The sequence below is a fragment of the Vanessa cardui genome, chromosome 15 (genome assembly GCF_905220365.1).
Source record: "Vanessa cardui chromosome 15, ilVanCard2.1, whole genome shotgun sequence".
Classification (NCBI taxonomy): domain Eukaryota; kingdom Metazoa; phylum Arthropoda; class Insecta; order Lepidoptera; family Nymphalidae; genus Vanessa; species Vanessa cardui.
The window spans coordinates 6,262,995-6,277,722 of record NC_061137.1 but is presented as its reverse complement, the minus strand read 5'-3'; the positions used below and the strand labels follow the sequence as shown (position 1 = coordinate 6,277,722).

Sequence of the window (14,728 nt, the reverse complement as noted above, 5' to 3'; positions counted from 1 at the left end):
ACAAGATTTTCTTTCCATTATAATATTGTAATAGTCTCTGTGCCTAATCTTAAAAAGACGTGACATTTTTGAAAATCCGTTCTATAGTCGGTTTATTTTCTAATCAGCAACAGTTTAAATGTGAAGGCTCATTATGCGCGGTGTTTACAAATGTGTGCGGATATGTATGTGTGTGGGTGTGTTATAAACAAACATGTACTAATTAACATTAATTCATATGTGTGTAGGCCTTGTCCGTTGCATGTGTGCCACGTCTTATCACGGATACGTACATACTCAACGCCATTATAATATAGAACTTGAGAATACGTTCTTATTGTTACTTTGCAATAACTTTTAATGTCCCGCCTTAACAAAAACACATTTTCACAGTACTTACTATTCTAAATAAACTGTTACATAATATTCAAAGACTGTTTCTGTACGAAACAAACTTGCTATACTATACATGTATGTATATTGCAGAGTAGTCTGTCTAATAATAGACCTTATGTGTATCATTGTATTATCCTATCGTGTTGATGACTTTATTTGCATTTAAATAATGAAACAAATGTAAAAGAAACGCTTGTTATGAATATTTAAAATGAGAACTGCAGTATGCTATAGATCGATAAATAACATGTCCGATCAATAGTATATAAGATTGCATACTTTAAACAAAATGTCAAGAGAAAAATACTCGAGTTTATTTAATACGCATGCGTTAAAGATTGGTCACATCAAACCTTGGTGAAACGCACATTTGATAGATGGAGCCCTGTTAAAACAATTATTTCAGTCCGTCCATGGACGGTTATAAAAAACGGCATTGCGTAGGCGACAAAACTCATTCATAAGAATCATATTGTTTGTTCGAGATGTTCGTGTAATATTGGTCATATTGATAACTTTGAATTTCGTAATCGAGTATGTTGTTATGCGATACGATCGATAATATTTTATGACATAATATTCTGTTTTAATTTAAAACATTTATTCGAATGATAACCTACTGATAGAAATCTCTTAAAGCTATATACCTTGTTTCCAGACAATTCTTAATACATTAATGGCCAATCAAAGAAACTGATAATTTTTTTATAAAAAAATAAAATTATCTCAACTCAAAAAAATACAAGAACGTATTAGTATACACACTAGTAACAAAAATGGTATAAGTTCTTACGCAAGTAACCTTAATAATATTTATTTAAGAAAAATGCAGAAACATCAAGTGTTATTCATATTAGCTTAAAGATGTAGTTGTTCCAAGAAATGAAAACATTATGTAAAGTTATTTTGTGAGGAGGCAATCCTTTTTGTGTAATGTATTTAATGTCCTCGTAAGAATTTCTTCTTAAGAATTAAGTATTAAACATATTAATACTTTTATAGAGTCTTTATTTTTCGTCAATCTCAATCAATCAATCAACTAAATCAATAACAATTACTTTGCTAAGAAGTAAATACAGTAATTAAATTATGGGAGTTATGTGTTCGCCTTATTTTTTATATCAATGATTTATTATTGAATTGAATCGCAAAAAGTAAAGTTGAGCCCAGCATATTAGTCATATGAGATATAATATAGTACTCATTACATAACAATTGATAATGAATATTCAGGATGTTCAACTGTTAATGTTCTATTGACGGATTGACTCACATACCATGCCCTCTCACAATAGAAGAAAATATATATATTATTAATTTTATTTATTTTTGTTATAATGTTATTAGCGATTCTCTATCGATTGTGCATATTTGCAACTAAATGAATAATGTTGATGGATCATAAAGTTTTTATGATTATTAAAAACATAGATACAGGCTATGGTTTCGGTTTTGTATCTGTGATGATATTTTTTTTAATATAAAACTGTAATGGGGTCATGTCTGTACAACAAAATTTTAAAAAAAGAACGACGTGAATATTTGGAATGTATACGAAATGCTTGATCGTGACATATTTTTAAACAAAAACGCGCTTTCATCTCTCTATTGTACATTGAAGTTTTAATCACTGGACCGTTTCTAGTTTATATTGTTGGTTATGCTGAAAAATACATCATTTGATAATTAATTCATTGATTTTTATTTTAAAAAGGCCCTGTTTTACTAGTATTACTAGAAATACTACGGATCTGTAAAAGGATTTAATTTATGTCGATAAACTAAATATCATTACGGACTTTTAGTATGCCTCAAAAAGATTTATCACCGTGTCCTGTAATGAAGACGTATCGAACATAAGAAAATGCATCGGAATAATGTTGCTCCGACACCGATTAGAAGATTAATTGAGTATTAACTTTCATGTACTTTTAAATGATTATTTTTTAAGTCGACCGTGAAATGTCAAAAATATCACATATCGTACATACATCTAAATAGAACATCGCCATAAACTACGCGTAGTTAAGTAGTACTTAGAAGTGTTTCTTAAACTTTTCACGAGTGAGTTATGAAGTGATTCTTACAGGATATAACAGAATTCAACCTTTTGACCTTTATTATTAACTAGTCCTTGTTAGTTTATCATGCCAAATTGAAAGCCTAATTCTTGAACAATCGTTTAATTTTTATCAAGAAAATCTTACATTGAGTACAAGGATACGAATAAAATAATCGTTATCTAATCAGATAAATATATATATTACATGAAAAGATTCTTCTCCTTTGTGTTACACTTCTTATTTTTAATATAAAACATATATCCAGTAAAAAGATAAAAAGTAATGTGCGTGTGCTAAAGCCTTTAAGCATGAAAGCCTATCCCGATATTTACGAACTATATTACAATTCATTTAAATAACAGCTACATATATGTATATATATTATACCAATCAATAAAATATTGATGTATACAGTAACTAGTTTTAGTTCATATTTGTATATATATTTAAGCATTTAATGTTATTAATTCTTATGTTAATAAATATGTTTTATTAATTTTTCTTATAAAATACAAATAAAATATATTCACTTATTTATTTGTGAAAGTAACCAAATCTATCTTTATCCCGGTTGCATGGATAGGAATTTTTTTTTAATATTTTATTAGGGTGAGAAGATACCCAGACACTGCTTATAAGCGGATTTTCGTGCTTAATACAGGCCTGGATCTTGAAATACCCTACTCATTAACTTGTTTTACAAAATAATATGCGGAATTTTATTGCAATAAAAAATCAGAAACTTTTTATATTTTATATACGTATTACTGTGTATATTTTTGTGGTGCATACCTCCCCTTTGACACTGCAAGAAGTATAAACCAATCCTTACACCGTGAATGTATTGACCATATGGTTTGCCTGTAACTGGCTCACTAGCAGTTCAACCGGAAAACAGTGAAACAAGAGTATTGATATTATACTTACTACTTTATTTTTTTATTACAAACTGTGTTACTAGTACCTAATGCTAGTAATACAGTAAGTAGTTTATAGTGCTAAAAAATACCTACTTAAGGTAAGTATGTAACTATAAAGTTTTATTATAAATAGAGAATTGTTTTTATTATTGAGAGCCACTCACAAGATTAACAGGAACATTTCGTTCGAGGAATTTAAGACTCAAGGACTTTTCAAGACACTCCTATCTTTTTCACCAATTCAATAGTTTTAAATCAACTAATAATGTATTTATATTTATTAAAAAAAAGTGTATTCCGATTGAAAATCGTTTGTAAAATCACGGGTTGTTTATTTAATTCTATATAACATTAATAAACGAAAGAATTAACAGCTTTTAACGTAATATAATTATTGCTCAAGGTTGTAGACCTGAGAAATTACAATGTTATGCGTTTTTATGTGAAGCACAAAATGAACGCGCCCTATAATTAATTACCGCCGGACATATATTATGTAATAAACGATATGTTAATAAACATTGTGTTTAATTCGTAATAGACAAAAATAAATAAACATCTGCGTCTAGTACAAAAACGAATTATGCGTCAGACACATCTATGCCTTATCTTTTTTGTCTATTCTATACGTACTATGTCGTAATTAAAAACTATATACCAATTTATACAAACTCGATTAATTTTAAAAGTAATGTAACTGTGCTTGACTGACTGAAGATAATCTTGATATTTTAAATACCAGATTTTATTTAAAAACAATACAACAATAAATTACGGTAAAAATACATCTTTGAAATGTTTTTTGTTGACATATGTGTACGTGTATAGCTATCCCAATTATTTATGACTATATTTAACTACATAATGCTTACGCTTATGTAACTGAACAAATTTTCGACTCGAATTAAACTGCATTTAAAGAGTATAAATAGTAAAACTGTGTTATGTTCTTTAAATGGTAATTCTAGACAATCTTTCAGTAAAAGTAGATATATCATCTATCTATTTATCTATTTTTTATTCATTTTTAAAGACAAATTTAACAAAGTTAACATTGTTAAAAAAGAACAATTCAATTTATAAATGAACTATAATTATTAATTTCGTTGACCTTTAAAATATGTAGAGTTCAGTTGTATCTTTTTATTATAATAGCATAACTGTCACATGAATCTATTATTCAGGGACTTGTTAGTTAATAATGTTACTATAAAAATATATATATATATATATATTTTTATTTTGATTTAAATATCCATGAGCACCGCACCCTGTAATATTTTTTAATTTTGTGCGTGACATTTTTCTATTAAATAAATTATTAATTGTACAAAATACTTGTTAATATAAAAAAAGAAATGTACAATTTATCTATTTATATTTTTGTAAAACAGTGAAAACATGTTCGTGAATGTAATTATGAATAGCATTATAGGAAAACCGTAATTGTTATGTTACACGTAAACAAATAAAAAACTCTATTATTTTAACATACTGGCTGGAAAAGTGCATATGCTATCAACTCATGTATTGAAAGAGATAAAATCGTCGGTATCAATAGCAAAGATATTATATTTTAGGTCAACATACTTAGAGTCTACTTCAGAACGATAATTAAATTTAAATATTTGTACTCTTTTTTTTTTGAAGTACACATAATATTCTGTAACACATGCTAATGAAACGCTAACTAACATAAATCATAAAATCCGTGCGAGATTCGCTGCGCTTCAGCGGAAATAAGCAAACTCTCGACTGAATAAGGAAACAAACATACGTGATAAGAATATCAAGAGGATGCACTTTGTATGTATCCTGATACAAGATCACGTTTACCTTAACATGTGCCAGGCACAGCGTGAAGCATCTGGATCAAGTCCTTGTTTACAGTTCCGAGTCCGTCTCCGAGATCCAGTACCCTCAGGGTCAGGAACTGGCAACACTGTCGCAATTTCACTGATACCGGCAGCAGGAACGCGAGCCGAAACGCATCCGCACCGCCCGGCACAGCCACAACACGCCGACCGATCAAAACATAGCTCTCACGAACCTTTTCGACACACAGACTCGATTTGCAAAATTTATTCATCGCATCCGCCGAAAACACCTATAATTTTTATGAGCAGGACCGAAATAGGCACGCTCGATCTATCCGTGGGACCCTGCAATGTTATCTTAACGCCCGGCACGAATTAGCACCAATAAACTTTTGGAAAACACCATAGGCTGCTAATGCAGGTCGGCAGCCGCCGGAAAACTCGATTTCGCGATACACACGTGAGTGCGAGGCGCTCGCCGGCCACAGTACCGCGCGGTAAACAGAGAGAGCGCGCCTCAACAACACACGCACACATCGATCGCCCGTGCACAGATTCACACATGTTAATGTTTCTCAGCGCGCGCATTCTCACTCGCGACCAAAATAGATATCGCGTCATCGTCCACCAATAGGAAAACGTAACTATCACGCTACAATTCATTCTGATTGGTAAAGACTTCATTGACGGATTACCTACAGTTCAATTAGCGATTAACTGAAACTTTTTGATAAAACTAAACTGATATGAAATCGTATAGACAATTATTATCAAAATAACTATCAGAAAAGTAATTAAGATTGTCGAAGATTTGTAACGTAAGACCTTTAACGACCCTAAGTTCTCGAAATCTACAGAATAAATAATAAACTTAAATTATTATCAAAAAGTTCGTTACCGCCGACTCTACCAGAGCAACCTAACGATAAGCGGATTTAACATTATTATTAACACTTTTCTTAAAATTAAAGTACATGATAAAATTATTTTTACTCTTAATCGTTTTATATTAGAAATATAATATGCTAATTAGAACAACACAGATGGTGTTGAATAGGTATATATTTTATTGAAAACGTGTAAGCATTTTAATATATTATAACAATCTTGACAGCATTGTATAAAAAATTGACGATATTTCAACGAATACTTTTTCTTATAAAACCAGAACCAATTCAAATTAAAGGAAACATGGTATGTTAATAAGCGCAACGCACTCGTTCAATCGCGCCTTTGCCTGCATATTGAATTCAGGGGTCAAGAATTCTATGGATAAACTATTCTAAACTCTATTTCTATAAAAATAAAGACTATTTCAACAAATTCTTATAACAAGAAGATTCTAAATAATAAAAATAAAGTTAGGTATTGTTATTTGCGCACATATTGTCGGTAGATTCAATTTCATTAATTTATTGCCGTAAATGATTATATAGTTATACAAAATCAACTTTGTTGTGTTATGTTTGATTCTAGACTTTTCTGGAAATATAAACAAGCATAATAAAATATAACGGATAATGATAACAGAAAAATATAAGACTATTTTTTTTTCATTTGTAACATTTTAATGATGGAATGTATTAGAAATCCGTGTTGTTTGCTGATTAACAGGCTGGGAATAAATTAGCGATGCGTAGTTATTTTTATGCAATAAGGTACTCATAGAATTATAAAACTGATCAGCAAGTTAGCCTAAGGAGGATCTATGCCAAATAAGAGTATATAAGTATATGGCTTCTTACGTAACTTTTCAGTGCTAGAAAAATAAAAAAGTCTTAAAGGTCTTTGTCCAGATTTGTGCCTACATCCTATAATATACACATATTTATATGTATATAATCTGTAAATGTGACAAATGAACCTTGATAGAAATTGCTTAAAAAAACAATTAGAAAAATTTTGCTCAAAAATTTAAAAACATAAGAATGTGAGAAAATTATTTGAAAAATTATAATACATACTATTTCCACTTACGTTTTCATAATGGCCGCCGCGAAAGAACGGAAGTATAAATCATTTGAGGCTTATTTGAGATTTATAATATCTGATCTGAAAAGATGTTGAAATATCTTTAAAACAAATGTTTACTCTGTGAACCAAATATCTATACAGCCCCTTAACCTAGAACAAACCTAGATTTAAAGGGACTTTTGATTGAATTAAATTGAAATATAAATTGTAATCGGTCCTTCTAAACAGTAACTCTCTTCCAATGACGAAATGACATAAGTGAGATCATGAAATAAATATTTTTCCTTTGTGAAAATGAGCGATTGTTAACTCTACGCTTTTTTTATCAAATATATAATCTCTTATCGTATCATGTTTATCTTTTTCTTTTATTATTCAATTAATTTTATTATAAAGAATGTCCAAACTGACTGTTTATTTTGTATTCAGTGTTTATTTTGTACTCACCGGAATACCCACTTAAAACTAGAGGTACCGTATCCGTCTCTTCGGCAGGCGCCACAGGATCGCTTTCGCTACCGTAACGCCCTAAACACCTGTAACCTGCGTTAAACTAAATAGAGTACAAACCCAACACAAACTTCATCAACTCTGAGAATGATCTGTACATATTTATAAGACAAAATCATGAATGTTATTGAGGCAATAAAGACCTGGAAAGTAAAGTGCCCTGATCATGATATCCTTGAGGAAGTTACAAAACAAAAACTTGGGATTCGTCATTGGTCTACGTTACATTATACAGTTTGATACAAAAATTAACTAGTGTCTAAGACCGTGCCAGGCTTCTAGCGTTATCAAGTAAATAGTAAAGTCTGGTTGAATTAATTACCACTAGTATCGAATAAATAATAAACTAACTAGCAAAAAATGTCTCTTTTGCGATGCTTGTTCTTTTATTGAGAGTTTTAACACCATATTAGTGTTAACGATTAATATATTTATCAATACAAATATATACATATTTTATTTTAATTTTAGTCATTTTAGATGTACAAATACAACCGAATTATTATATTAGTCTTTATAGTTACTTACCCATTATGATTATTGTCGATGGAAATAACACGGCGTGTCTTACTTCGTTGATGATGGTAAAGACTCAAACCATCCGCGGAACCATGATGGGGGGTCCCCAGAAGGTCCAAATAGTTTTTGAGTTCACCCAAACTTTTTTTGCATCCCATATTTATTTCAGACGTGGTTGCTTTTGTATGTACCTTCATATTATATGGTGCTTATACTAAAAATTCTACTATATTAAGAAAAGTCTTTATGTATTTTATTTCATAACCTCTTTAGTACCTAATTCGTTTGTCTATTGTATACTTTATTTAGTTGTATTAAAAGTACTATATCCTATGTAAGTAATATGGAACTTACTTAATACTCTATATAAACTAAACTTCAAGTAAATTATGAAATCTAAGTAATGATTTTTTGTGTAAAAATGACGTATTCATACAAAGATAGGTTAGATAAAACTATTATTATTCAATGGATTATCAGTTATTTATTACAATTGAATGTTATTATCGTAAGCATATAACAAATATAATTTATCTAACAACCAATTAGCAAAAATATCATGATGGATTAATGATATCATATTGGTCATAGTAAAATAAAGGTTATTTGCCGTATTATATATTTTCTTCATTACATTTTTGCTTTATATAGACAAAATTGTGGAATATTAGTCTATGCATTATTCTAGTTTTGCTATAATTTTATAATTTCAATACAATACTAACCAATAAACGTTTGAGTGATACTACATATTGATAATAATTAAGTGTTAAAATTCTGTTATAATATTCATTACTTTAACACAGTTTCTAGATATCTTTTATCGTCAAAATAATAGTGTTATAGTAGATTTATAAAAACACAAACATAAAAATATTTCCTTGACTAAATTACTATAATTAAAAAGGTAATTTTATTAATTGTATCTCTTTTATAAGCGTCTTTGTATATATTGACCTATCAAAAGAACCGCACCACAGATTATTTATATTTTTTTTATTTTAAATGTTAAAAAACAGCCAGTAGCATATCGTATGCATACGCATAGTTTAATATTAAGCATACATAATGGTAATATAGCGTATCTTAAGCCTGCTGTTATATTATTTATGACTAAGACAAATTCTTGTTCCGACGGTAAGTTTCATCCGTGAGGCGATCATTAGGATTGTCTTACAACTTAAACGCAATAAAAAATTACGTCAGCATTTAATAATAATTGTTTCTTTTTTTATTATTTTGCTAACAGAAAAATATTTTAAAGGTGAATGTTTTTGATTAAGCGGATACAGCTGTTCTTAACTATAAGAGGATCTGTGATTTGCAATCAATACAAACGAGGTGGCCGCTATTTTTATAGAGTTTTGCTTAAAGTTTGCACGGTTTTAGAGCTGATGCGACTACATAGTAGTATATTCAATTACAATCGTATCGGGAAGTGATAAAATATTATTCTAGAATTGTTGTTTTTGATACATGTAAACTTATTGGTATGAATTTGTGTAAAACGTAGGTATTGCTTTTTAAATTGTCTTCATATAACTTAAACAGGAAATCCATTACAATTAAGTAGTACATATAGCAGTTCGATTTTCTGAGCAAGGTTATTATGAAGCTCCATAATCGTAAAGGAAACTATCGGACATTCAAAATTCGAAATAAATTTGTTATATTTTTTTTTTGCATAGTACTCTATCAGATCCGAGATTGTGTATCACAATCAAGTAGTACCTAAAGCATTACGATGTTCTGAGCAAGGTTATTATGAAGCTCCATAATCGTAAAGGAAACTATCGGACATTCAAAATTCGAAATAAATTTGTTATATTTTTTTTTTGCATAGTACTCTATCAGATCCGAGATTGTGTATCACAATCAAGTAGTACCTAAAGCATTTCGATGTTCTGAGCAAGGTTATTATGAAGCTCCATAATCGTAAAGGAAACTATCGGACATTCAAAATTCGAAATAAATTTGTTATATTTTTTTTTTGCATAGTACTCTATCAGATCCGAGATTGTGTATCACAATCAAGTAGTACCTAAAGCATTTCGATGTTCTGAGCAAGGTTATTATGAAGCTCCATAATCGTAAAGGAAACTATCGGACATTCAAAATTCGAAATAAATTTGTTATATTTTTTTTTTTGCATAGTACTCTATCAGATCCGAGATTGTGTATCACAATCAAGTAGTACCTAAAGCATTACGATGTTCTGAGCAAGGTTATTATGAAGCTCCATAATCGTAAAGGAAACTATCGGACATTCAAAATTCGAGATAAATTTGTTATTTTTTGCATAGTATTATACTCTACAAGATTCGAGACTATGTACCAATAACAACCCTGGTTCAGAGACGTCTAAGGAGGTATAAATAACTAGCTGAATCTGCGGCTTTACCTGCACGTAATTTAAATATAAAATACACGTTCAATCTCGTTTTACTTCCTCGAGGGTCGAGTTTCATAAACCTGCCAAATTTCATCGTTAAAGATGTTATAGTTTCGAAGATTTCGTTATTACTCAGTGATATTTCGTTTTTATATGCATAAATTAATCTCCAATTTATTTGTCCTTTTTATTTTGTAATGACCGATCATTCTTAGCAATTATTTAGTTTAAATAGTCCGTAAACGTCACTGATGAAGATTATAAGTTATAAGGTTATTTCACCTCACAAAACCAGACCACTTTTGTAAAAGGAATAAATTAATTTTAAATAAAATCAATCGTGTAGCAGAAACATTGCAAGTAAGTAATATATGTATTCTTTATCTCAAATATGTTATATGTAGTCTTAGTTTTTTATCTAGTCAAGCAGCGTAACGGCCAGTGATGTCGGAAGTGTCACTTGGTTAACGAGATAGCGTCTTTCTTAATCCCCTTAACGATGATTAGCGTATGGACACTGTTAATTTAGGACGGGTTCGAATGAAAAGATGAATTTTATCATATCACCGTCATAAATGGAGCTGAGATGGCCCAGTGGTTAGAACGTACATCTTAACTGATGATTGTGGATTTAAACCCAGGCATGCTCCACTGAATTTTGATGTGCTTAATTTGTGTTTATAATTTATGGTGAAGGAAAACAACGCGAGGAAACCTGTATGTGTCTAATTTCAACGAAATTTTGTCTCATGTGAATCCATCAACCCCCATTGCAGCAGAGTGTCGGAATATGCTCCAAACCTTCTCCTTGAAGAGAGAGGAGGCCTTAGCAGTGGAAAATTGATAAACTGATGTTGTCATAAATAAATGGCTGGTACACGTATTCGAAAGTATGACAACTTAATTTGTTAGCGTTATTTGATCGATACACATAAAATGATTTATTTTCGGTACACCAAATAATCTTTCATCAAGGCGAAAAAGATTTCTTTGTAAAATGTATCTTGTCAAAGTGATGTATGTAAAGAACATAAATTTTCGTCAATGGCAACATTTGTAGTTAAATTTCAAAGTAAAAGTGTTGTATTATGTCATCATATCGTAAGTGAGGAGGCCCCCAGTTGACATATTGACGGGACAAAAGCATCGCATACGTTCACAATTTATCTACCGCTCTGCAATCTTAGAGTCGCTCTAGTGTGCTAGTTTTATATTGACATACCTTCCGCATTAAATTATTTTTATTTCCGACTTTTTTTACAATTATTATGCAAGTTTCAATTAGTTACATATCAATAATTTCAATATTCTGGAACTTTAACAACTAGCCACAAAAAACTGTTGGATTTTCAGTCATAAAATATAACGATTGAAAGTAACCTCTTGCATCTTCATAAGGAAATTAAAAGAATTACTTTTATAATAATCATTAACTATAAACTGTAATACCATAAGTTGAAAATAGCATTATTACTTTTTTTCGTGTCATTTATTACTTAGTTTAAGTATATAACATTAAAATTGCAAATAACGTCCAATATTATTTATTTAAATACATATGAAAACACTTTTATTTTGCCTTATTGCCTCCACTGGTGACACGAGCTGATTCGTTTTTTGCTTAGAGAATCGGAATTGCGATTCAATATGGAAAATGCTGCTACCATTCTTGCCAATATTCCACGCGAATGCGATTAATACAGTAACCATTTTGTATTTTTAAAAAAATATTTTTATGTAAATAAAAATAAACTTTTATTTGTATTCGTATAGGTATTATCTATAGTAATCTAAATGAAACCCGCGCCCATATTTTCATAGACAGTTCGGTAATTCATAGATTACATGTCGGTCTAAGAATTGATGTCTTTTGTTCTACGTTGTAAATCTAGCGTAGACAGAGGGTGTTCAGCTTCAATCGTTAATAACCAAATGTCGGGGAATTTCTCACTGAAAAGAATAACACGTGCGGCTATGATAATGGGAACACATTAAAATTATTTGGGGCTTGAAAATATAAATGAGCGGACGCCATCTTTAACTAACGATAGTAGCATCGCGGTTAGGACAAATGGGTCTTTGTAATAACTTCGGAGAAACAATTTGAAAGATTGAGAGGAGCCGTCACTAAATAAAACAAACAAGGAAAGTGTGTATTCGGTATGATTTTTAAACTAGGCCACTTGTTCATTAATAGCATTAAAATAAAATTTTATTTTACAACGAATTTATAGAATAAGAAATAAATAGTTTCAAAAGTTTAAATGCAACACAATTTGAAATTTGACTGGAAACGGCCTAAATTGATCAAATTAATTATTGTATGTTTGTTCTATACATTACATTACATTAGGTCATAATTTTCAGTCATATACTATTTTTTTTATTACAATCGTAAGAAAATAAATTTATTATAACAAAATATTATATAAAGAGAGCTTGTATTTGTTTGTACATTGCAATTTATCAGATTTATATTAAACTTTGATAAGTTATTCTATGTACATAGAGTAAATGCTTGGTCCAAAAAAAAAACAGATATTTTAAGAAGACTGATAAAAAAGAATGACTTTACGTTGTATATTTCTCCTAAAATAAAACGCTCTATCAATAAGGAAAAGTCTCTAATTATAAGTGTTTCCAGAAAATTATGAAATAATTTATTATGAGCTGAGATGGCCCAATGAGCTGAGATGGCCCAGTGGTTAGAACGCGTACATCTTAACCGATGATTGCGGGTTCAAACCCAGGCAAGCACCACTATATATATGTGCTTAATTTGTGTTTATAATTCATCTCATGCTCGGCGGTGAAGGAAAACATCGTGAGGAAACCTGCATGTGTCTAATTTCATCGAAATTCTGCCACATGTGCATTCCACCAACCCGCATTGGAGCAGCGTGGTGGAATATGTTCCAAACCCTCTCCTTAATGAAAGAGGAGGCCTTATCCCAGCAGTGGGAAATTCACAGGCTGTTACTTTTTTTTTATTTATTATGATACTTCTAAGAAAAAGTTATAACTGTCGTAAATACATACATACATATGTTTTGTTAACTTGTCTTTTGCTTCCAATTGTGCTAGAAGGAGTAGTTCATATTGCGTTTCAATTGGATACGATCATGACACGCGATCATAAATTATACACTACCTGGCCATAAGTACAAATATATAATTTAATATCTTATATGTGAGCATTAAATTGTGTTTACATATGATTAAGTCCAATTTAATTCTCAGTAAGGTATTGATTAATATTAAGCAAACATAACTGGCGTATCGCAATAACAAACAAACGCATTCGTAAAACCTTTAACCTTCGCTGTTAAAAGGCGCTAATTCTTCAAGCATTAGTCAAGGTCCATTGTGAGTTTGATTAATAAAATGAAAACATACATCAACACATTCTAATATGTGACTTATGATGTTAATTTAAATCGTTAATCTTAATGTAAAACCAATGCTCTCCCAACTTTGTACGAGTAGAATTAATTTCTTCTATAATTTCCCCAATATAGGTTTAATAACTATAAAGTTATTAAACCTATATCACAAAATTCTAGACTCAGTAGTTTCGAGTAGGAAAAAAACGTTTTATAAGTATTTTCTCGGTCTTTATATATCTCTCGGTCGCGCTCTAAACGGAGAGAACGACTTTACCGATTGAAGTAATATTCATATAAAGTTTTCTAATACTGTCATACTAAAATAATAGCTAAGAATATAAAAAAAAGTATTATTTCACTCGAACATAGTCAGGACTTCTATAATAGTTGCAATCGATTTAGCCTGTTTTGTTTGAAAAATATGTATAATATTTTTGCGAAAACTGTGGTAGATTTCTTAAAATTGATAAATTTGGTTTGTTTAACGATTATTCTAAAAAACTATAAAATATTAATTAACTATCTAATAAAAAATACAGACGAAATATCAACGCAGAATTTGGGTCGTCACGTTTTATGGCTTGAAAACTCTTATTCCGTTCCCTTTGAAAACTCACTGTAACTTTGAAACGACTTTTCATAATAAGTATTTTTACAACCCCTATTAAACTTTTGAAGTGAAATAAAGTTACTTAATACGTAATACAACTCTAAGTAAAAAAAATCGGATAGGTATGTAAGCTTAACTTTCAGTAAAGATTGCAATATGCGC

At 30.1% G+C, this 14,728-nt stretch overlaps 1 protein-coding gene across 1 annotated transcript in view; it reads right to left on the bottom strand.

Moving 5' to 3' along the window:
- The window catches only part of LOC124535543 (activating transcription factor 3), a 49,519-nt gene extending 43,823 nt beyond the window's left edge, over positions 1 to 5,696 (bottom strand). Inside the window, exon 1 of the mRNA XM_047111767.1 lies at positions 5,195 to 5,696. The gene's annotated coding sequence lies outside the window, so the exon portion shown is untranslated. The remainder of the gene's footprint in view (positions 1 to 5,194) is intronic.
- Positions 5,697 to 14,728: the final 9,032 nt, after the last annotated feature.